Below are 23083 nucleotides of genomic sequence, written 5' to 3' on the forward strand. Positions count from 1 at the left end.
TATACATAGTAAAAAAAAAAAAAATTCTCGCATTTTTTTAAAAATCTAGAAATAGAGGATTCCAACCTTGTGTGGCCAGCAACCTCCTCCAGTGAAAAACTGGTCACTAACCTGGATTTCAAACAAAGAGGTTGGGTCCTCATGCCATTTGTCCTTTAATTACATCTCTTTCCTGTTGCCTATTTATTCAACATGCATCTTTATTACTGTTGACTTTGAGGGAGTAACCCCCTTAAGGAGTCTTATTTCTTCCTCAAAAAACAAACTGAATGAAAGCAGAGAAGCGGCCACTCAAAGTGGCATCAAATGATAAGACTCCCTGCAAGAACACTTCTCTTATTTACTACACTTTCTCCTGTGTACTGCATAAGCAAACCAGAATATTCAGGCCAGTATTCGACAATGACACCACAGAAAGACAAAGGCTAACTTAAGTTGAAAGTGTCTCTGTTTAAAGAAAATCATTCATATAGAGAAAGTGGATCTACGCATATGAAGATTTTGTCCAAAACCCACTGAACTTGCCGGAGTGTCACAGATCTCATTTAGGGTCCAGTTCTAAAGCACTGCAGGGAAACAGAAGTGTTATGTGACAACCAGAAGTTGCCCACCAAGGGGCTTAGAACCACGCCAAGCTTACGACCACTCCAACATACCTGCTGGGACATCAACGGAAAGCCAGACACAAAAGGGTTTAATAAGCAAAGAGATCACTGATAACTTAAGAATAAAGCTGAACAAATGCTATTCTGGTGCCTCTTATTTCTGGCAACTTCAACTGCCACGTGAAATTTCAAATGGCAGCGCTCATGCTATGTGATGTAGACTTGCCAGTGTGACCTTCAGCATACAATATTTCTTTCACACACCGTTGACTGCATCAAGCAAACCAACCAACACTCCTCCTCCCCCAGCTCAACCACTGCCAGAGCATTCAGACCTGTTCAGGATACTAACAAATTGCTCACTGCAGAGGAAGATGGATCCTATTTGGGTCTATGACAGAAAACCACTTATACATTTCTGAACTTTATCATTAAACTCAAAGTGTAGTCTGGAGAAATAAAAACAATAAATCTAAAACAAAAAAAAAAAATCATCTTCTTACCAAGTACAAATGACTCTTTCCAGTGATTATAAATATAATCAGTAAATTGTGAAGATCATAAATATTTCCCCCAGTCCTGGAACCAGCATAATAAACCACAAGAGCAAAATTCACGTGGGTTATTATGTCACTGGTGCCATGAAATGTATTGATGATCCAGTTCACCACGTTCCTATATTTATGTTTCTGTAATGTGGGGATCCAACCACAAATTTTAATAGAAAACATAGAAATAAAACTTGGAAATCAAGATTTCTCTCCTGGCACTTATAAATGCATACCTCACTTTCCACATTAATCAGAAGGAATTGGCAATACACCAGTACAATGCATACTGACACAAGGTTTCACTATAGCATATGAAATTAATAGTTAACCCTGAATTATTCAAGTGACAAGATCCCTAGGCCAACATGACTGAAACTGCCATTTATTTTTCTTCTCTATCCTAGATTTCCCTCTGAACAGACTGATGCACCAGAACAGCACCTCCTTATCCTGCTTTCACTCTTTTCAGTTGCTCATAGTTCCCCAGACTGCTTGCTTGTTTTCTTTTTTGTTGTGATTTTTATTAGAGTGGTTGATGTTCTGGGCCACTGAGTCCAGTTTTATTTCTATTATGTTTGCAGCATCCCAGATCTGCCAGCTATGGGCACTTGAAAACACATTATTGGAAAAAGAAGAGCTACACGGACGTTATTTAGGCATTAATCTATTCATAATGCAATAAGAACATTTGAGGACAAAAAAAAATAAAAAAATACAGAGGCTTGATGCTTTACAGTGGAGGATATGGCTATCACCTTGAACATGTGGAGCACTGCACTGAATTATGCTTAGCCAGCTTTTTCCCCACATCATCTACTGAATACGATCCCTCCACCTCCAGGAAGACAATTATATTTTATTTTTAAAATAATCACTATGTTTACAACTCTCTCTCTTCCTTCCCCATTCTCTCTGGAGAAAAAAAAAAGCAGCTTTCCTTTCTCTTTCTAAAGCATTTTTTAAAAGATGAATCAAGACAGACAAATTTCTTTCACATTCTGTATGGAGGGCCCAAAAGCTCAGGCTGGCAGCAGAGTAGAGAGCAAGTACAAATCCTGCTGCTGACTGACACCTTGTTTTGTGTTTACCTATCAATCACAAATACTCCAGCCATGCCCTTTCATTATTTAGAGGCCACTGCCACCCATCTGAGAGCCCTGCCTATTCCCTCTATCGGGCTACCAGATAAAAACAGATTAAAGGAAACCAACTTCTGTGTCTGCGGTGACAGCAAATCTGAGGAAGGAAGATTAATTCATACCATACCTCTAAAAAGGAAAAAATAATGAAAGGCAATGAGGAAATGGTTTGAGACAGTGTTACGGCTGAACCACGAGGTTCTGCTGACACACACAGGCATTGACAGTGCTTGCTAGCTGGCACAGAGCTTGTGCTGCTGTGCAGGGAGTTGTTGACAGTGGAGCTTCACCATGCCCTAAAGGTCATTTCTACCCATGTGAAATCTTTGTGCGGTGGTGTAGCATCTGGTATGGAAGTCAGAAATGTTGTTCTGCAGATCCCTCCTCAGCACTGCCTGGCAAAAACCACTTTGTCATGAAATACTAGAATAGTGTCAAGGCACCACTAATGATGGGATCGCACCATACTCTCTAACCCTTTTCTCAGCATGCTTTAAAATCAGGGCAGCTGAGCTACTATTCTCTCACTACACAATAGCACCTATGGGAAGCTCACCAGCACCGAGGAAAAGATAAAGGAAATTTCATTTGAAGACCACAAAGAATCACCACATACAAGAGCTGCCTCCTTCAGCTGAGGCTGGTTGAATCAGACACTCTAGCAAGGAACGGCCCATTTCAGCTACACTCAGAAAAATGAATTAGAACCAAAATGCCATTTTGCAGCTATTGTTCATGGTCTACAACGGTTTCTTCAGCTTCAGTAGATAAAAATTCCAGAAAACATAAATCTATTACCCTTCTGATGAAAGCAAACGTGCCTTAATATGGACTTCGGCTGTTACCACGCATTCCTATTTTGGAGATCTTTAGCATACTGTTTCTCAAAAAGAATTGCTTCAAGTTACTGATGTTTTAAGGGCTGCTCTATCAAATATTTTTGCATAGCCAGTAAACTCTATTCAGCCTTCTTCCACTGTTATAGCTGATCTTACATACTAACTAAAAACAGGCTATGCTAATTAGATCACACCATTTTCTTTAGGAGATGCAAAGTCTTTTTTTACTTGCTTGCTCATGGCTTACTTCATAAGAGAGACTATAAAGTCGCTTGGCCTTCAACACCATCAGCTCTACCTTCCACAGTAGGAGAAACAGCCGGTCTTTTCTCCCTTCCACCACACATACCATAAGCATCAAATCCAGTTTGGTAACAAGTTGCTACCAACTGACAGCTTGCTTTTTCTGTTTTGTGCTTCTATTTTCGTACAAACAGAGCTGTAGGCCCTACTGCAGTAAAGAGGAGCGAAGATTCATCTCTCCTCCCTCTGTTTTTTTAACACCAAAGCAGTTAATCCCTTATTTGCAATTCTCTGTCCTCACCTTTTCTCTTGGTTTAAATTTCATCCAAGCATAGCTGATCTCAGCATTGGAAAGCAAGTTCCAGGAAACAGTGATTCTAAAATGGAAGACAGGTTCTTTACAGAACTCCCAACTGCTGATAAAGCAATTGAAACTTCAGTCTTCTTGGTTGCATAACCCGAGAAGCAAGCATGCTATCTAAACCAAAATATCTCGTCGTTTTCAAATTCCCTAAGGCTGAAGCACTTACCTGCTGAGGAACTTTCATGTCCTTCAAAGATTGCCTCTTGGTATATAATGCAGATATTGCTTCCATGTGTTCTTCATGGAGCTACATGATTGGGCTAGCTGTTTTAAGTTCCAGGGCTTTGGTTTTAAACACACAAACTCTTGATACCTGTTTCTACTATATTTGACTTGGTTTGCATGGTCTGACACCTTCTGTGGATAACTCCAGGACCATACACGTTGAATAAAATGAAATACATATATTTCTTACTAGTTCTATAATAGTGAACCTGATTCTTCATAGCAAAAAGACACGTTTGTGTGGCAAACAGAAGCAAAAGATAACAAGAACTTCTATAGCATCTTAACTGCAAGTTAGTTTTTAACTGCAGGTGTCACTGAATACAGAGCTGGTACAGACTGAACCGTTCATTTAACAAAGTGATCACAGAAACCATTAACTAGGAATCTATATCTTTCATAGTGAGACCTCATGATTCATTTTTTTTTTTCCTTTCAGATCCCAATTTGTCTTCAAATTACTCTAATGATCATTTCAACCTTCAGACAATGATTCTCCCAGAGACTTCCACTGTGGCACAGGAAATTCCTGAGGTTTTTATGCCAGTTATATATACATTTGAAAACAAAAGACAATCCTAAATTACAGTGTTGGGTCTGCAGTCTCTTTACTTTTAGAAGCAAATCCAATTGTACGTGAACTTTGCAAGTGGTTCATAACCACCATTCTGTACGTTGTTAAAGCTTTCTAAATTCTCACAATCTGTCAGCTAAAGTTTATGTTTAATCTGAGTTATTAAAAACAAATGACTTTATGATTTTACCTCTAAGAAACAGGTCAGGTTCTCTTGGACGTCTGGTCAGGAACACACTCTTCCCTGCACCGAAGAATCTTTCCACTCCCCAGGAATGGGGAATGACTTGCCCTTAAGTGCCAGTCCTAAAATACATTTGAAGAATAAATTGTAGAGAGCTATGACAGGTATAATCTCATAACACTTTTCACAGTAATTTAGTCTTCTCAGATGCCATGGCTCAGTTGACTTTATGCCATTTTACTGAGCTAGGTTCATTGATAACCCTTTGGTCTGAGCACCTAGTTCTCCTTGCAAGACTTGTCACGTCTTGAAAGGGATAACTATGCACTCAAGTACCCTTTGTTGCAACCTTTGTCTACAAATATCGTTCACACAATCCAATACAGAAGATGCCAAAGACAAAGCTCTGAGACCCAGATGTACAGACACAGCTAACACGGTAACTCTTCCCTACCCTGCCCTGAGTTTGCAACAAGTCCTAGAGGACATCTACCATCTAGCATGTCTTACGGAGAAGCTGTATCACCCCTCTACTGCCAACAAGTGCAGCGTTACCTTCCTCTATACTGAGTTGGCCAGATCAGCCAACTGATCTGGTCAGACCATCAAAACTTCCCTGGGCTACCAGCTCCCAGCTGGTCTGACACACTCCTAGCTGCAGCCACTACAGAAACTGCCACGGGACACAGAAAATGAAGCCAGTAGGCAGCAGGGCCACACTAGACATGCTCAATGCTAAATGATCTACCCATCCTGCTTCCCCTTTCTTTCTTTCACCTGGTCTTCCAACTGCATTCTCAACGTTCAAGAAGCCCCTTGCTCCCCTTGCTACCAGGGGAGAGCTCGTTGCTCCTACCAGATCCCTCTCTGCAAAGGCATATTGAATTGCATCCTCTGTTCTCCTGGAAAAAGAAGAGTTCAAACTCCCATCACCTTCAGTAAAACCTACCACTGCTTTTTGATCAGACTTGCTCAATGGCAGTCATTAACTCCTCTCCAAATAGCTTTATTATTTTATTCATGCAGTAGTGCTGCTGCTTAGCAGCTGATGTATTTCATCCTGGAGGAGCTTGTTTTTCAGTGCTGGTGCAGCTTGTAAAAATCATTTTGTGAAGCACTATGTTTTTCTCCTGGGTGAAAAGTCCTATACAAATAAAAATCATTTTCATTTTATGAAATTCTGCTCATCATGGCAAATGCTTTGCCATGGGATGCCCTTTAAGATTGGTTCAAGCACCCAACACTGACTGTAACCCAGGCTACCAAAGCAGGGGAAAACCCTGAACAACCTCTGGCTGTTTTTTCTGTCACCTAAAGCTGCGTTCAATCAGTATTATTTCCAGGATTTACTAAGCTTTCACTGCCTCAAGAGAGCTTAGGACTCTTAGTTGCAAACTTGGCAACTTAAAAGAAAATACCCAGTGCATTATGTAAAGGTATTCTTACCACATACACGTAACTTCCAAGTAGCATAAGTCACAGTGAGTGCTTTAAAGTGTTTAATAAGAAAAATGGTAATCCAATAGGAAGTTTCTACTCTGCAAGTCCAAAGCACGTAAGTTCGTGTTAAACTGCTTGCACTTAAGAGGAATCCGGTAACCTGAGGGATCAAGGACAAGCCTAGACCCTGTGTGCAAAAATCACAAATCATGGGCATGCTCAGATCGTCACACCTAAATAAATTCTGCCATCAAACCAAGCAGCTGTGGTCAGTGGGCAGCAGCAAGGCCAGTCACATGCAGGGAACGGGCATGGGGTCAGTGGGTAACAAACAGTCACAGCTGCCAGGTGACCAGGCACACCTGGCCAAGCAACATCTGTGAGGCTGTAAGAATAAAACTGAAGAAGAAAATATTAAGGACAAGCAAATGAGGCAACTGTATTCTAACATTTTAGCACGGATGTTTTCTTTCACCAGCTCATCCAGCCCTGCACTCCGTATGCACAGACAGCTGGATATCCTGCCTGTCAGAAGAGACTGACAGCTGAGCAGCCACCCAGCAGAGCACACTGCTCACCTGATTTTTTTCTAGAAACTTAAAGCTTTCAGCACGATTTCATCTGCAAGGGCTATCTATACAGGCCTCATACTGCTAGCAAATGCTTTCTCCTTTGTCCCATAGGTCCGTATTAACAGGATTTATTTATTTATTTTAATCTTTAGAGCAGCCTCATTTGCTGTCACAAAGTTCGCATAGCCAGTGGCAAATTGCACCACGTGTCTCGTCTGCAACAGGCAAGGCATCATACTTAGTGGGCCAATTACTCGAAATGAATGGAGCCGGGGTGCCAAGAGCAGAGCTGAAGATGGAGAGGCTACCTGATAAAACAAACTGCTAAAATGAGCCATATCTTAAATGTCCCCGCCTCCCCACATGCACCTTTTGACTTCTCCCTGCAATTGCAATTTTTTATTTGGAGGCTGGGAGAAGCCCGGGTTGCGGCCCCAGGCTCCCACGGCAGTTGTATGTTATGAGGAGTATGCTTAGGGTGATGGTTATAAACACGGTCTCCAGAAAAACACTTCATTTACAAAACAGATTTGACAGCTCAGTTTGTTTGCAATGCAGAGCACTCCTCCCGTGTCCCCCTCCCCCCCCCATGGTCTTGTGAGCCTTGATTACTTCTTTGATGCCAGCTCTTCCACAGAGACCTCTGAAATGGAAGTGATGAATGAGGTCCTGTCAGGCTCCATTCCCTGGGTGGCCTTGAATCCATCCACTTATCTGTTACACTGCCAGCCCTGACAGTGACGAACACAATGCAGGCATCTGACAACACCCCTATTCATTACAAAAAGAAAAAAGAAAAAGAAAAAAGGAGAGATGGAAAGTCATATGCCTGCCACCTTTCAATGCTTCACTCATCGACGCTACTTTTATAGGACCTGCTTGGGGAGGAGGTGATGAAATCTGTTTATGCAATTATGTGGAACAGGATATCCAACATCCCTGAGCTCCTCCAAGGCTGAACATTGAACTGCCCAGATGCTGGCATTTCTTCGTCCTTTATTTCTTTATTAAACTGTCTGCAGTTCACATTTACTGCAGACATGCTTTCTGACACGTCTGTCATATGCACAATGGCACTTCTCTTTTTGTGCGTCATGGACACACCATCTCCACTAACAAAGAAATATCTCGCAGAAGGATGGAAGCTGGGAAGAACTGCTAGCCTAATTTGCTGCAACTGTAGCAGGCTACAGAGCAGCCTTGTTTTCTCCATACTCCTAATTAAGTACCAAAGTTCCTTGCAGGAGGGGTACCCTCTTTTCCTTTGATCTCCAGCCAGCTGCCTGAACCAGTCAATGCCTGCATGGTAACTGATGTGCTGAAGACTGGCCCACAGCAGCTCACTAGCAAGTTTGCTACTTAAGAGAGGCTGGCCAGGCAACACGCACCCAGAGCCATCATCCTCTCCTCAAGCTAAAGACCAAGGAAGAGAGACAAACAGACCCATAGCTCAGACCTTGTCATTTTTCATGCAGATGGGCATTGCCAAGCCTCACTCTTTCCTTGCGAACTCCTTGAATTACAAGTCAGTCACACAAGCCTAAATTTATACCTTAAAACCAAAAACAAACCACAGAAACACCAAGTCTCATTTGTGAAGCAGACTTAAAAAAAAATTTCTAACTCATTATGACAAAAAAAACAAGGCTCCTGCTTTTAAACCCAGAATCCATTTCCATGGAATGCTTTAGTTTTCCACCAGTAAGACACCAAAGTGGCATGGGAGGGGCACTTGTACTGGATCTGCTATGCTTTATTTTGGAAAAAAACTAACCTGGTTATCTCCTGCCTATATTCCCCATTCCGACTCATAGTCCCCAAGCTCAGTCTCAAAAACTGGACCAGGGAAAGCTCACGTTATGCTGCAAAAGGACACAGTGCAGAAGAATTTCCATTTCTTCCCGTTTCAAGCAAACATCTCAGTTTGATTTTGCTCAGAACTCACAATCTCTTAGAAAGTTTAAATGAAATGATTTTGTTTATTTTAACTTTCCCAGAACAGAGAATTTTCATAACAAGCATTGGATTTATCCACTTAACTGTTTAAATGGCATTTACTGTTAACCAACTATCTGAGCTCTGTCTGTAATCACTGGAAAGAGATGGTTCCAAAAGCAAATCACCTCTTAGAAGCCATTTTATCTTAGAAACCTCTCTTCAGATGGACAGAGCCCTTCAGGTGTTTATCCTCTTCAGTTTCTCTTGAGAAAGAGACAGTACTTACAAGAGACGCCTAACTTTGCTTAATAGTAAGATCTAATGAGTAACATACTGCAGAGACCTTTCCTTTGTTTTTCTGGCACCTAGGTGCTAAATCTACAGCTGTCTAAAAGAAATGGTGCTTTGTTTGAGGAAACAATAGCTCTTTTATCCACAAACAAAATTATAGTACTTGAAAACTCAATTTAAAAGCAGAACATTTCTTACATGGAAAGCAAACACTGTGCCTCTCTTGTTCTAGGACAGGCTTCCAGGCAAAAGTGGAGGAAATACAATACAAGAAGTACAGCTGACATGACTTTATTACAGAAATAATGTAAAAAGACCCAGTGGCAAGCTAATCTGCACAAGCTGTAATTTTAAATTCATTTCTTTTAATTATTTTGCCTATCTAATAGACTAACATACACTCTGGCTCTAATTATCTCACAAATCGCAAACCCACTGAAAGCTCAGCCTGTAAATTAGTGATTACTCATCTACATCTTAATATTTTCCTCTGCCAAGTCTCCACAAACCAGATAGTAAAATCTGGTAACCTTGGTAAAACCTAATTTAACACAAAACTTTTATCCAAATAAATGGTGCTGAAACACTTGTCTTGAAAACCTGGAAGGCCATGAATGGCTGCTTCTTAGCATTCCTCTGTTTCATCAATCCTACAGACTTAAAGGTTCAGCCCTACCTGCTGACTCAACTGCTGCAACACCCCGTAAGGAAGGAGTCCTTCTGGCAGGCAGCTCCCAAGCTTTACAAGCCTGGGACAGATTTGTCCCATAAATTGCATGATCCACTGTGCCCTCAGCAAGGATTCCATTTTCTGCACAGGTTTAAAATCCTCTCTCATCATTTAAAGCAGAAGCACCACAGACGAGGAGGAAAGCGGAAATCCATAAGATCTGTGCTGCTGCAAACGTACTACAGAGGATGTTCACCACTGGATTAACCTCTAGCAGAGGCTGCTCCATTTGGGACACTGAGTAAATTCTGTTTACAGCAGTGGTAAATCCAAAGCTCAGAAAGAGTGTAAACAGCATAAACAGAAAGCCTGACCCTTATCTCAAGTTGTAAGACGCGGGAGAAATGGCTTTGCCTGCTGATGAGATACTGTACAAGGTCCACAGTACCATTTAGAGAGCCAAATTAATGCAGTAATTCTATTCTCCCAGACTTGAAGATACAATCAATCAATTAGTATTTGTCTGTACTACCTGGACGTGTTCCTGAAGAAAAAGAACACTGTAAAAAGAGTTGTCTTTCAAAGAAATAAATCTTTAACTATTGAAATAAGCATGCTGCAAGTAGTTACTGAACTAGCCTGGCCAGCAAAAACCAAGCAGCAGAAATGCAGGAAAACAAGAGAAATAACAGACTAATACGGGTTGTTTTAATGCTAGACCCACAAAGGCACACTAGGTGTTAGTGATGTCAAAAATCATATCTCCAGTTTTGGACACCAGATGTTCAAAAAATGAGTAATGAGACTTGAGTTGTCCACACACACACACACACAAACACACACAATCTCTTCTGCCCAAATTCTGAACAAAGCCTATCATTTAGCAGATATGGTGGTTGTACAGATGAGAGATAGAGCTGCAAATGCATCAGGAGACACGAAGTACTGGCCTCACAGACTGGTGGCCCAGGATCACAGGGGAAGATGTTCAAGTCTTTACCCTGCCCATAATCCTCACCACTGTCCTCCATAAATCTTTCTCTGAGACCTATGCTGCAACCTCATGTTATCAGATAAGCACAGAAAGCAGGAACAGGGCCCCTTTCCAGCACTGCAGGGCACTCCATGCGCTGCCTTCTCCAGAGCAATGGGTATTGCTCCTGTAGCACTCTGGGTTGAGTTAATCAGTGACAATCATTTACTCATCTCTCACAGCTCATCACCCAAAATAATCTGCAAAATGTAGCAATGAACTGCATTTATCTTCTGTTCCAGTATAAGCACAGCATTTGGCACTGCCATTCAAGAGTTCCTAGAAATGACTGCAGTTATCTCCAGCTTCACATTTTTGAGCATGAAATCACAAATGCCTAATTGTTTGTGTCTGGGATTGGGCAAATAAAAATATGCACTACCTTACAATCTGGAGCACTGCATTTAGCTAAAGCTACTTAAATGGAATGTGAGGTACAGCGGATATATATTAAACTCACAGAATACCCCAAGCTGTCAGGGACCCACACAGATCATGAATTTCACTTCCAGGCTCCATGCAGGACCTCCAAAAATTTCTGATAGCACTGTCCAAACGTTTCTTGAACTCAGCTGACCTAGTGGCTACTTCAAATGAATCCAGAATTAAGACTACTGCATCTGTCTTTCCTATTCTTCGTGCTTAATGCACAAAATATGTACCGTCAGTGCACTGCGGCAGACAAAAAACAAGTCTCAGCACCTTTTCTCCTTCCTTCCACTTCAGCCAAGGGAACTTGCAGCAGGCTCACAATTTACACTCTACAGGAACTTCTCTCAGTCACAGAGTCACAGGGCTGGAAGGGACTGAAGGTATTGGCTCCAACCTCCTGCCTCCACCAGAGCTCTGTTACTCCTTACAGGTGGTTATCAAGACTTTACGTCAAGGCCTCCAGCAAGAAAGAGTCTGTGGCATTATTTTCTGGTGGTTTTACCACCATTATCTTTGAGAAATTTTTCTTAATTTTATCCGAACTTTCCCCACTGCAATTTAAGCCCATTTTTGTCCTGCCCATTTTTATATCAAATCTATTATAAGCTTAAGCTCTATTACAATTATTACAATTACTGGCAGACTAAGCCCTTCTAAATAGTCGTCGTTATTATTACTGACAGCCACCACAACAGGATCTGCAACATCTGAAGAACTCTCTTGACAAACAGAATGGAAGAAGGTAAATTAAACATTTCCAGCAAAAAAGAGGTAGTCTGAACTTTTAAAGAACTACACAACTTGGCAGATTCCTTCAATACGTTACTGCAGGCTCTGTATCAAGCGTTTACACAATGCCAATCCTCTGAGTTGCCTCTCCTAAACTTGTGGCTAACTCTATATTTACAGCAGAGATGTATTTTACTCTCAAGATTAAGGACGGATGAGTGGTTCCTTTGGCATCTGAAAAATCAGTTTTCTCACTTCCCAGCTGGTTGTTGAACTTTCTGCCTTTTGCTGCAAATAGCCACTGAAGTCTGACTAATCTGGACCCCTTTCTATTGCCTTTCTATCCACTACTGACAAAAAATGTCTTCATTTGCAAGTTCTCTGCGAAGAGTGGAGCTGATAGACAAGAATGAACTGCCAGCATCGATACTCAGGCAAAAGAATACGTCAACCCTGCCAGGGCTCTTTTATTCAAGTTAATCAAAAGCACAAGAATATCTTAAACTCCAAGAGTGACTCAGAAATTTCCAGAGTTTCCCAAAAATGCTTCTGATCAATGGACCAGATTAATCAAAGAACGGAGAAGAGCTCACAGCTTGCAGTTCAATTACAAGGGTGATTCACTTCTAAGTGTACAAGGCCTTAAAATGGAAATAATCCAAGCAAAGGAAAGAAGCAAATCAAAGCTCTGGGAAGAACACTATCAGTGCAGGAGCAGGGTAAAGACAGGAGTTATTTTTACTCGTTTCTAACTCCCAGCCCATAAAAATTAAATACAACTCAAACAGAGAGAGAATGTTTAAGTGAATATGTAGGATCGTAACCCAGAAACCTGAGGCCACACAAATTACTGCCTTGTCCCACAGTATCAGCCTCCCCACCACCTTCATGCAATAGCATAGGGTCAGGCTGAGGCACTGGCACGCTCCCTGAAAACCGCATCTGAGCCCCTGGAAGGGGCCGCATAGGGCTTCTCACACTGCTTTGACTTTTGACAAATTAAACCCCCAGTCTGAAGGCCTGTTTCACCAGCCAGGCAATGCTCTGCCGCTGCTAGCAAGCTTGCCAGGCTTCCAAAGCTGAAGTACTCTTTAAAAACCCTCCTAGAAAAGGTAAACTTCGGAGACTGAAAGGAAGCTCTAAACCAGTGTCTTGCTCTTCTCTCCCACTCCCTGGAGCTCTTGTGTAGCAGACCGTATGCACCTCCGTTTGCCTTCAGACCTGTTTCTCTGCTGCTTCTAATTGCTGCTTATGCACATAGCAGTCTCTCAGGCTAACTAGCGGGGTTCTGTCAAGGAAGATCTTTTACTTTTAAAAAAAGGGAGGAAAGAAAAAAAATAAGAAAAGAAACCCAGAGTCAGAACAAAGCATTTGTTTAACTTGAAACCCAATGTACCGCTCTTTCCTGACTACGTGTATTGTTAACTTTTATCAGAGGAACAGATATTTCAGGAATCGCTTCAGAGCTACCACCGCAATGATTGATGACCGGTCAAAAGAAACATCCAGAAAGCAATAAGCTGTAAAAGGGAGAATGCACTCAGCCTGGTTCAGGACTGCCTAGCTGTGCCTTTCACATTTCTTTCATCACAACTGTGACTGTAAGCACTGCAGGGTGAGAACAGGCAAAGGCTTTGCGGAATATTCAGAGGTGCTGATAGGTAATCCGTACTGCCATCAGTAGCAACTTGAGGATAAAAGTTTTAAAGAAATGGACACACAAGGACTTGTGGGGGCTGTGAAAGACAAAAAAAGGGCAAGAACAGTGAGATTTATGTAAACCCATTGGGAGCGCACTGGAAAGCTCTTTGATGAAAGATTGAGATTGCTTTGAAAGAGGCCGTATTGAAAAAAAAGCAAGGGCTGTATACAGGGAAAGGGGTTAGCCGGGTTACTTATCAGTCCTGCCCTGGTTTTCCCCCTTCTTTCCTTGAAAATGTACACATGCCATATCATTCTCTACTACCCTAAAGCCTGCTCTCAATTGAAATATCACACATCAGGGGGAAGTTTTGTGGAATTTGATTAACTTACCCTCTGTTAGTGCCAAAGCCACAGGCAGTTTATACAGGGGAGGAATGGGAGAAAAAAGACAGCACTGAAGAGACTTATATAGAAGGCATGTACACAAACAAAAGTGTATATGCTATCAGTGAGATGTTGGCACTTACAGGAGCAACACTCAATGCCAGTTAAGCAATTGCATGATACCTACTGATACATTTCTTCCACACTCGCGATTCAGTGATTTGGTTTCTTGCTGCTTTTTTCCTGTGGACTTTTTGGTTTGATGTTCTTTGTTTGTCTGTCCTGGCTGGGGCATCTTTTTTTTTCTTCATCTTTTGCAGGAAAAGATGAGGAAAATTTCCTCAAACATAGGCAACTGTGGTTTTAAAAACAAGTGCCAAATTTTTACAGCGGTTCCTAAGTACAGGAACCATTGGTTATGAAATCAATATAGTTAGCCAAACGTGTCTGAACTTGTTTATTTAAGTCATCCCCCAAGACTTCAATTCTCCTGGTTCTGGTGCACGTTTAATGCAGAAGCACAAAACTTAGTGTTTCTTTTATCTTCTCACTGCAGAGCAACATAATTTTCATGAAAGGCAGGCACATTTCTTTTCCCTAGTCCTCTTTCCTTTTTGCCAGTAACTACCAGTGGTTTGTTCTGGAAGACATTAAGTTCTGACACCAGCCTTCAGCAATTTTGAGTCTCTTCCCTCTTCACGCACCTCCTTGATGTAGCAAACAGGCACTTTAGACAATACAGCATCTAGGAAAACTCCGTACCATCACCAAAACGTAAAGCTCTCTGGCACATGAAGACAACTGAATCCATTTGCTGCACTGCTAGTTACTACTACGCTCGTTTAAAGAGAATCAATTAAGTTTCCTCCCTGCCTTCTCCACTGAAACCCTCACTAGATTAGCAAAGATTAAGCTCAATCTAAGCATGCTGCAAAAGAGTGTGGGCTGAAATCAAATTATTCTGTGATAAGCACAGAAAGCTGTTTCTACTGTCAGGTGACATTCTGAGATTTACACAGACCTTTGCAGATCCCACTGAGAAATCAGCAGTCTTTCAGCCAAACACGACTGCTCCAACAACAAAAATGCAAGTCAGTGATGGGTCCCTAGGACAAAGCCCACAGAAGCAGTTTCCATACATCAAATAGTGAAAGCTAAAACCAGGTGAAGTTTAACAGTTAGATTAGTAGACTGCCACAGGGAAGTGCAAATCCATCTGCAAGCAACTCAGCATGAGATCATTTTTTCTTTGTCCAGCTGAGGACAGCATCTCTTCTCATTAGTTGGTCTGCGTGCATGTGATGTTATGTTTAAGAAGAAAACGTTCCTCACCAAAACTGGCAGAAAAGTATGGAGAAGTTGGTTTTAGCTTCTATTTATTTGGCGTTATCTCTCGTGACAAATCAGCACACTTTCCCCTGTTGTTTGCTATCAGTGTCTCCAACAGACTACATCTAACAATTACAGTCCCAACTTGCCAGCTGACTATACGTACAGGAGGAAATCTCACAAGATCCTCACTCATCTGCCAGGCTTCTCATTAAAAACAGTAAGTGTACATTTTCTTCTGACTTACTGCACTATAAAAAATGATATGAGGAACTTGCCGTTCTTCGCAGTTTGTCTGATACACCTACAACAGTATCAAACATCATCTAACACCACCTTAAAGGATGTGCCAATTACAAGTGGAATCCTGGGTCTGCTGGATTCAGCTGCAGAAGCCAGCAGGAACAAACCTGGTCAAACTGCCCCTTGGGGGTTACTGTGATAAGGAGTACTCGGTGCAGAGTTATGCCAGGAGCACAGCCACCAGTACCCCTGCAGGGTAGCAGGAGGCCATGGTACATCATAGAGTGATTCAGGCAATGCAGGAAGTCAGTAGGATTTACCCCACTTCGTAATAAAAACAGCAAAAGAAGAAAAAAAAAAAAAAAGAGCTGCAAGATGCACTAGCAAAGGACAATCCTCGTATCCATTCAGTGGGTGCAAAGCAACCACCTTGATAAGCTTGGCTCTATGAGTCTGAACTGTCTCACATTGGTCCCACCTAGGATGATGGCTAAAGAACACTCCTTCCTTTACAGTACTATGCAAACAAACACCAAAAGATTATTTGGCCACAGACGTTTACATACAAAATTACAATTGTGCCTTACAGAACCCCATTTTTTATTTGCAAGTCTTAGTTATCAAAACAACACACCTGTTTTTTTTTTTTTTTCCTCCACCAAGACATGTTTCTGCCTAACTCACAGGGAGGAGGTGAAGCTGATTAGCATCGAGATGAAACAGCCTGGCTTGAAATGCCAACCACCCCTTGGTGGAGGGCTCTGAGGAATGAAAGCAGGGTTTGGAGATGAGAGGAAGAGCAGCTTAAAAGGACACTCTGAAGACCCAGAACTGAATGTGATCAAAACCAAACTTTGTTTAGAAATTCCTCCTGATCCTCAAAAATCTCTCAGTTATCCAGAGCAAGAGCTTACAGTACCAAATGATCTGCTTGAAGCACACGAGTCTCTGGGTTTTCTAGAAGTCACAAGTCCGTCACACTCAACTCACATTCACATCATGCATTTACGCTTCTTTAGTTTGAGCTGACTACTGTAAATATACTAAACTGGTCCTCTGGCAGCACATTTCTGAAAATGCATACAAAACCCAAGTAACTGGGATTTGAGGTTGCCTGTTATGCGAGACTAAAGAAAACGCATCCTCTGCAAACAAAGATCCAGGCACAGCAGTTGATTCTCAGCATTAATATGCAATGCTTTACACTCCCTACAGTCATCCCCAGGCCCACATCAGATCCAATTTCAAGTCCTTTTTGTAGTTCATTCGTGCCTTCTTCTCTCAGACCAAACATACATGAGAGAAGCCAAACCCCTCCCGAGGGCACATGGTCCAAAGGCTTTTCTGCACACCACATAGATTTTTCCACCCCATTCCTAAGCCCCTAAAGAATTAACAAACACCAGAAAGGGCAGGTCAGTCTGAGAGACTGTTTTAAAACCAAATAGCTTGAAAATTACTTCAGGGTTAAACCCAAGTTTGAAGGTCACCTTTATATTACCTTTAATGTTTGCAAGGTAAAAAGGAGAGGTTTCAGAGGCACTGTGTGCTTACAGCTGTCTGTGGTCTGCAGCATTGGGCTCTCTCTGAGCCAGGCATGAGCTACAGTAGGTAAGTGAAGCAGGATAACAGATGCATTAGTAACACGTCTCCCTTTGAGAGGGCATTGTTCCTTACATTTCCAGCTTGCATGAATACATCTCTCTTGTTCGGTTCGCGTGGTTCTTTCACAGAGAGATATCATTAACTTTTCAAGAGACAAAAAAATAGAAGGGCACGCCTTTGAACTTGGATCAGAGATAAAGGGTATTATCTGGTAATAATCCAGGTTTTTCTGAAACTCGAGGGATCCAACATCCGCTATTACAATGCAGCTGCTTAGCAGAGAATGCTGGGAAACATTTACACCTCAACAAAGCACGACATCTATTTTCCTCATCCTACACGACTCTCCACTGAGTCACACAACCTGTTTAAAAACTGCAGCTTTTACTCACAGACCAGTTTTGTTTACATCAGCTGGTACCACTAATCTCCACTAAGGAATAGCAAAGGCATCTTACAAGAGCTCCTGAAGCACAATTCCAAATCGTGGTCTGAATTTGGGCTATCAGTTGCTGTCAATGAGCCCAGCAACAAGTGAATATGAGTCCCTGCTTTCAGATACAAACCACTAACCTACCTTCACCATAAGAAAAGGGTGCATCACCCAAGCTCGGAGAAACAACCACTGAATAGGTACTCCCAAATTTAGGTCATCTGGATGCGGTCCTTAAGGCAGCTATTACATTTGTTGCAGAGAATAAGCCACAAGAAAGAAAAGCTCCTGGGGTATCTCCCAGCAGGCAGATAACCTTCAGCTGTGGGAGGCACTAACATTTAGCCATTTGAAAACAACAGAGCTGTGAAAATTTACAGAGCTCTGCCCACAGGCTTGGGGGTTCTTGCAGGGTTACGTCCCAGACCTTTCATTTATTTTAGGTCCATTACTGCTCAGTAAGGAAGAGCAAGGGTAAATGAATTGTATCAATGTAATAGCACTAAAGTGATAATGTGAAAAAGTGCTGATTTGACTTATTTAATAACATTTATAGGAAATGAATTTTTGAGTGTGCGTGTATTTTAATCAGCACACTCAAGAAGCACACTAATAAAATACTAAAATGTGAAATAGATTAAGCTATAAAGACACTTTAACAGCTGCAGTTCCTCAGAGCTTCTTCAATTATGAATTTTCTAGATACATGCTTTTTAAGAAAAATAAGGTAAATAGACATTTTGCATTTTCAAGTAGAAAGCTTGATTTCTACCCAAGTTAGCCTGCAAGATTCTTCAGTAATTGCATTGATAAGGAAAAAGCACATTAAGAGTAATAACACCTGTTAATCTTAAACTTAACTGAGAGTCAACAAAACAGGTGCATTTATTCTTAATTGCATTCTTATGATGTAACTGTAAATGCAAAGTTCATTCCTAAAACAGATTAGATGCCACCTCAGAAACCTGAAGGATCTTTTCTTAACAAGTTAGACTACAAAAACATTCAGAAAAGACACAAATTTGTACTCACTTATTCAAAAGCTTTCTTTTCAGCTTCTCAGGCTACCGATAAAATCCTTTAACTTGTGCATAAAAAAAATAACTTATCACAGACTCAGCTTATGCCATCCATCCTTTTTCTGAAATGTGAATTCAAAGTGGTACAAGTTTGTGCTGTCCTATCACATCCCCTTGGACTCCCAGGAATCCGAGGACAGAGCACACTGTTGTCAACATTTAAATTAATGCACCACAAGGAAACTACTGTCCTCTGCTTGGAAGTTACCAATCTTGGCTAAGAGGAAACCTTGAGGCATATTCTCCAAGTGATAAAATAATGGAGATCATGTTGTGAAAAAAAAAAAAAAAAACCACAATTTTATTTCTTTTTTTAATCATGTCAGTAATCTCTACTGTGCTTTAAGATTGCCTGTTACATTTCCTCTTTGCAACGAGCTACAAGCAGACAAGGTCAGATACTGCTTCTCAAGTTGCTAAGCTTGACCAGATCACTTGTGGTTCTGACCACACCTGGAAGCTGTTACACAGACCTGGCACTGCTCACCATTTCCCTTTCCTGGCAGAACACTGTGGGTTTTGCTTTTGTGGACTGCTTTAAAAGATGTCATCATCATAAAGCTTCGCAAAATTATAAAACTAGTGGTTAAAAAGGACCAACCTGCACTGCTCATGCAGAAATGTAGCTTACCTTGAACAACCTCTACATCTGAAATGAAAAGTTCCTTTAGTCAAATAACTTTATTTTTTTCCTGGAAAAATAGGGAAGTATGGATCTTAGAGTAGCCTAAATTTCTTACTCACTTCTGTACTACGCGCTTAGTTTGAACTAAAAGACTGGGACTCATCTGATCACATGTAAACATTTGGCCAAACTTGGTTGATATTGGTCCTTTTATAATCAACGTTAATTAAATTGAGACTTCTAGGACAAAATTAGACTGAGGCAGGCATCTGAAATTGGGAAAAGAACACTTTTTTCTCTTGGAAAGGCAAATTAACTCAAACGTAGACAACTGCCTCCTACATGTGTAAAGCCAATAAAATTAAATCCCTCCCAGATAAGATCTATGGTGTACAAAGCACTGCTTATGAAGAGTAATAAAAACACACTGTGGAACAGCTGCTTTATGCTGCTTAGACAAAATATTTACTCAGGCCTATTCTAAATAGAAACAAAAAGTCATTGCTGCATGCATTAAATCATCTGTTCTCCCTGGTGTGGGTAGCTAGAAGCTCTTCTAGTATTTGTAAAGAGGGAACATACCCCAGTGAATAAGCAGTGGAGAAGACAACAGGCGTAGTGTAACCTAACAGCTTATCTCAGGAACTTTACCTCATGAACCATGGTGTAGTTGGCGTCCTGTCCTAAAGTCATGCTCTGGCATTAGGGTGACTTACTTCTGGGTCTTGGTATGCTCACAATATTTCCCAGGCTTCCAAAGAAGATCACTTCGGCAATGCAAATGTGAAGTTATTAGTTCAGTGGGATAAACGTTGGCCAGCAGCCCAATATAATTTCCAGAGGGAATGCTGCAGAATGGGAACCACGGGTGTGCTGCTATAGCTGCTGCTCAGAAATGCTTTCTGCAGTTTGTCACTCCTTTTCTATCAATGCAAGCTATGTAGAGAGGCATCTTGTACACTTTTAATATTAATTTTGTTTTGGAGGTTGAGAGGTGAAATAATGTAAGCTCTGCGCTAATGATTATGCAGCTGCAATATAAAATCTTGATATTTGCAGACTCTAGTCAGACAAATCCCACATGCAGGATCACGGGGTTGACAAGAGATAGGTGTATGAAGAATACATGAGAAGAATTTGGGGGAATAAATCATCCAGTAGAAAAAGATAATGCATACTGTGGACTCTAAGGAAAAACTGTAGAATCAAGTAATGCCAATATTGTATTTGTTCTTGGCAGTACTTTAGAATTTTGTATTAACATGACACTGCTAGAGTACCTTAGAGATATAAAAGAATGAAATCAGTGAGTTTCCTGCATTGTAATTGGTGCTGTTTGGAAAATTAATTTTTGAAAATACATAGATTCTGCTTTTTGTTTCCACTCTTACAGTTATGATCTTGCTCTGCACATGACCTTTTTGCACTTCCTTATGACAAGATGTATAAATACAGAGGCAGCAAAACTGCAAGATTTTCACATCCTCTCATCAGAGAGCTAGATTTCTGACTGATATCCAAAGGGCTGTGCTAACACACACCCCAGAATTAAGCTCTAAACATATCTGCACTGCTTCCACAATGTTATAACTGCACATCCATGTCATTTTCCTGTGTTAAGGAAAATGTTTGGGTTTTTTCTGCTCCCATTCTCAGCAGCTGGCTGTGAGATACACAGGGATTCTCCACATTATGCTGTGAGGACAGGGTTGCTTGCATTACTTACAGTGTCTGTAGTTTACACTTTTCAATTAGGAGGTAATCAGCATGCCATTATGACTAAAAATTGTTGAAATGACCTTTGGACCATTTTTTATCTGGCAAATTCCCCAGGGGCAGCTTGACTGAAGTAATGACGGGAGAATGAGCTGAGCTAGACTCATGATAAATAAGAACAATTATCACACTTATTATCTGATAAATAATGCATCAAGATTTGCCATTAATCTATCACAAAACACCTACTTCAGGAAAAAGCCCACAGCCTGACTTCCTTTTGTGCATCGCTGCTTAGTGTCAGGTATTTGTTTTAAAGGAACATAAAAGGAGTGTTTACTTGGAAGTAGAGATCTGCCTCTGCATCTTTGATCATTTCAATCAGGGAGGATGAAATATGGTCCTCACAGAAGCAACAAATTGATTCTTCTGACTCACCGCTGCATGCTTAAGTACCAGAGACCCATCACAGGAATAGGTACTAAACACTCTGATCCACTAGGTCAGAAAAGACTTCAAAGCACTTCACACATTGCAATGATTATCTTTTTTCCCCATGGGTTAATGCGCTAAGATAACGGAGACACAGACCAATTTTTTCTAAATGCAGTACCCGTAAAACAGAACTCTGGCTCAGGAGCAGGACTGCCTCCGCTTGGAATTCTCCACTACCTGCAGCCTGTTTGCTGCTCCTCATCTCACAGGTCTCACTTCTGCAACAGGGAAGAGTCAAACACTGCATTGCACACTAGCGTGTAGTTAGGAAATCAGCACTGATTTCCATAGGGTACATCAGCAGCTGCCCCATGGTCAGTCCAGCTCTAATTGCCACACGTATGAGGAGCACTGATCTCTTTCTACCTTATTTTATTCTGACTGCTTTTGCAAACAAACCCCCATTGGCCACCTGAATAAAATGTTCAGATTTTTTAGTTAAGCATCACCATTCCTATTAGACACTGAAGCTTAATAGGATTTGCTTGAGTTAAGTCACAGAAGAAATCTGGACCAAAATAAGAGTAAAAAGAACATACACTCCTCCTATCATGGTCACCCAGCGTGCAGAGGTCCCTTTACTTGTGTCAAGTCCATGTCTGGAGAATTAGCCCCAAGAACTCACTGGCTAAAGAGTGCAATTCTCTCTCAAAAAAATAATCCTGGCTAAACACGAGCTAACCAATCAGTATTTAGCAAAAGCTATACAGAACCCATTAAATGTACTCCTAATGTAGGAAGCAAAACATTTTTTTGCTCTATATATTCATTACAGCCATTCCAACAAGTGAGAGTGCATGCTGGTCACTGATACTCAGTAAACAACCTGGACTTTTTGTAAATTAACTACTTTTTTCCTAGGAAACTTTTTAATTTGCTGATTCAATGCCATTTTTAAACCACTTTTTAATTTATTGTTACCTTTCCTTCCAAAATTATCTGAAAGTAAAATATCTTGATCCTTCCCAATTTCTGTTTTTACATCCTTCAGCCCTGGTCCCTACAGTTCTAGATTTCTTTTAACAGCTGTATATATTTGTTTAGGTATTTGAAAGTCTCGTAGACAGCTTTTCCTACCATTTTTTCAGTATTTCCTTCATACATTTCACAGCATTTCTTTTTCCATTTTTCACATTTTCTCTTACGTGCATCTGATTCTCCTAAAACTGCGCTCTATCTCCACGCGATAAATAATGAAACTTAAGTAAATCCCTGAGTAGTTCAGCTATTGGGGGAGGAAAAAAAAAATTAGCTTTCACACATCTCACTAGCTGCAAGATTTTTTTTTTGTTGTTATTATTCCCAAACACAGAACTATTTGGCCATTTCAACCATTGTATTTTTAAGTCTAACTCAGAACTTGGCAAGATCTGTGTCAAGGGCTATTTGAAGAGAAGCCTTCTAGTAACACATGCTTGCAGATCACCCGCACAAAACCAGAGGCAGAGGGGATCAGAGAGAGCATGGAAATACTGAGAAGGCAGCAGGCTACCAGAGAAAAAGACCAGAAAAAACGAGGCTAACAGCAGAGAGAGGGTCTGAAGGGAAAAGTCACCTTAAATTTTACTGTGGCATTAACTGGACACAAAGAGTCCTTGCAGCTGTTAACACAAAAAGTCAGGCGTTCTGATTAAGAAGGGATCCCCGCTACCCTCCCAAACATCATTTCTTTTTACTTCTGAAAATCCAATTGTTCAAAAA

The 23083-nt window shown here is 41.0% G+C and overlaps 1 long non-coding RNA gene across 1 annotated transcript in view; it reads right to left on the minus strand.

Moving 5' to 3' along the window:
- LOC109367151 overlaps positions 1 to 23083 on the minus strand; it is a 58632-nt gene that overhangs the window by 26689 nt on the left and 8860 nt on the right. Inside the window, exon 2 of the long non-coding RNA XR_004159737.1 lies at positions 4731 to 4846. This is a non-coding gene — a long non-coding RNA (uncharacterized LOC109367151). The remainder of the gene's footprint in view (positions 1 to 4730; positions 4847 to 23083) is intronic.

This window comes from Meleagris gallopavo, chromosome 4 (assembly GCF_000146605.3).
Source record: "Meleagris gallopavo isolate NT-WF06-2002-E0010 breed Aviagen turkey brand Nicholas breeding stock chromosome 4, Turkey_5.1, whole genome shotgun sequence".
NCBI lineage: Eukaryota > Metazoa > Chordata > Aves > Galliformes > Phasianidae > Meleagris > Meleagris gallopavo.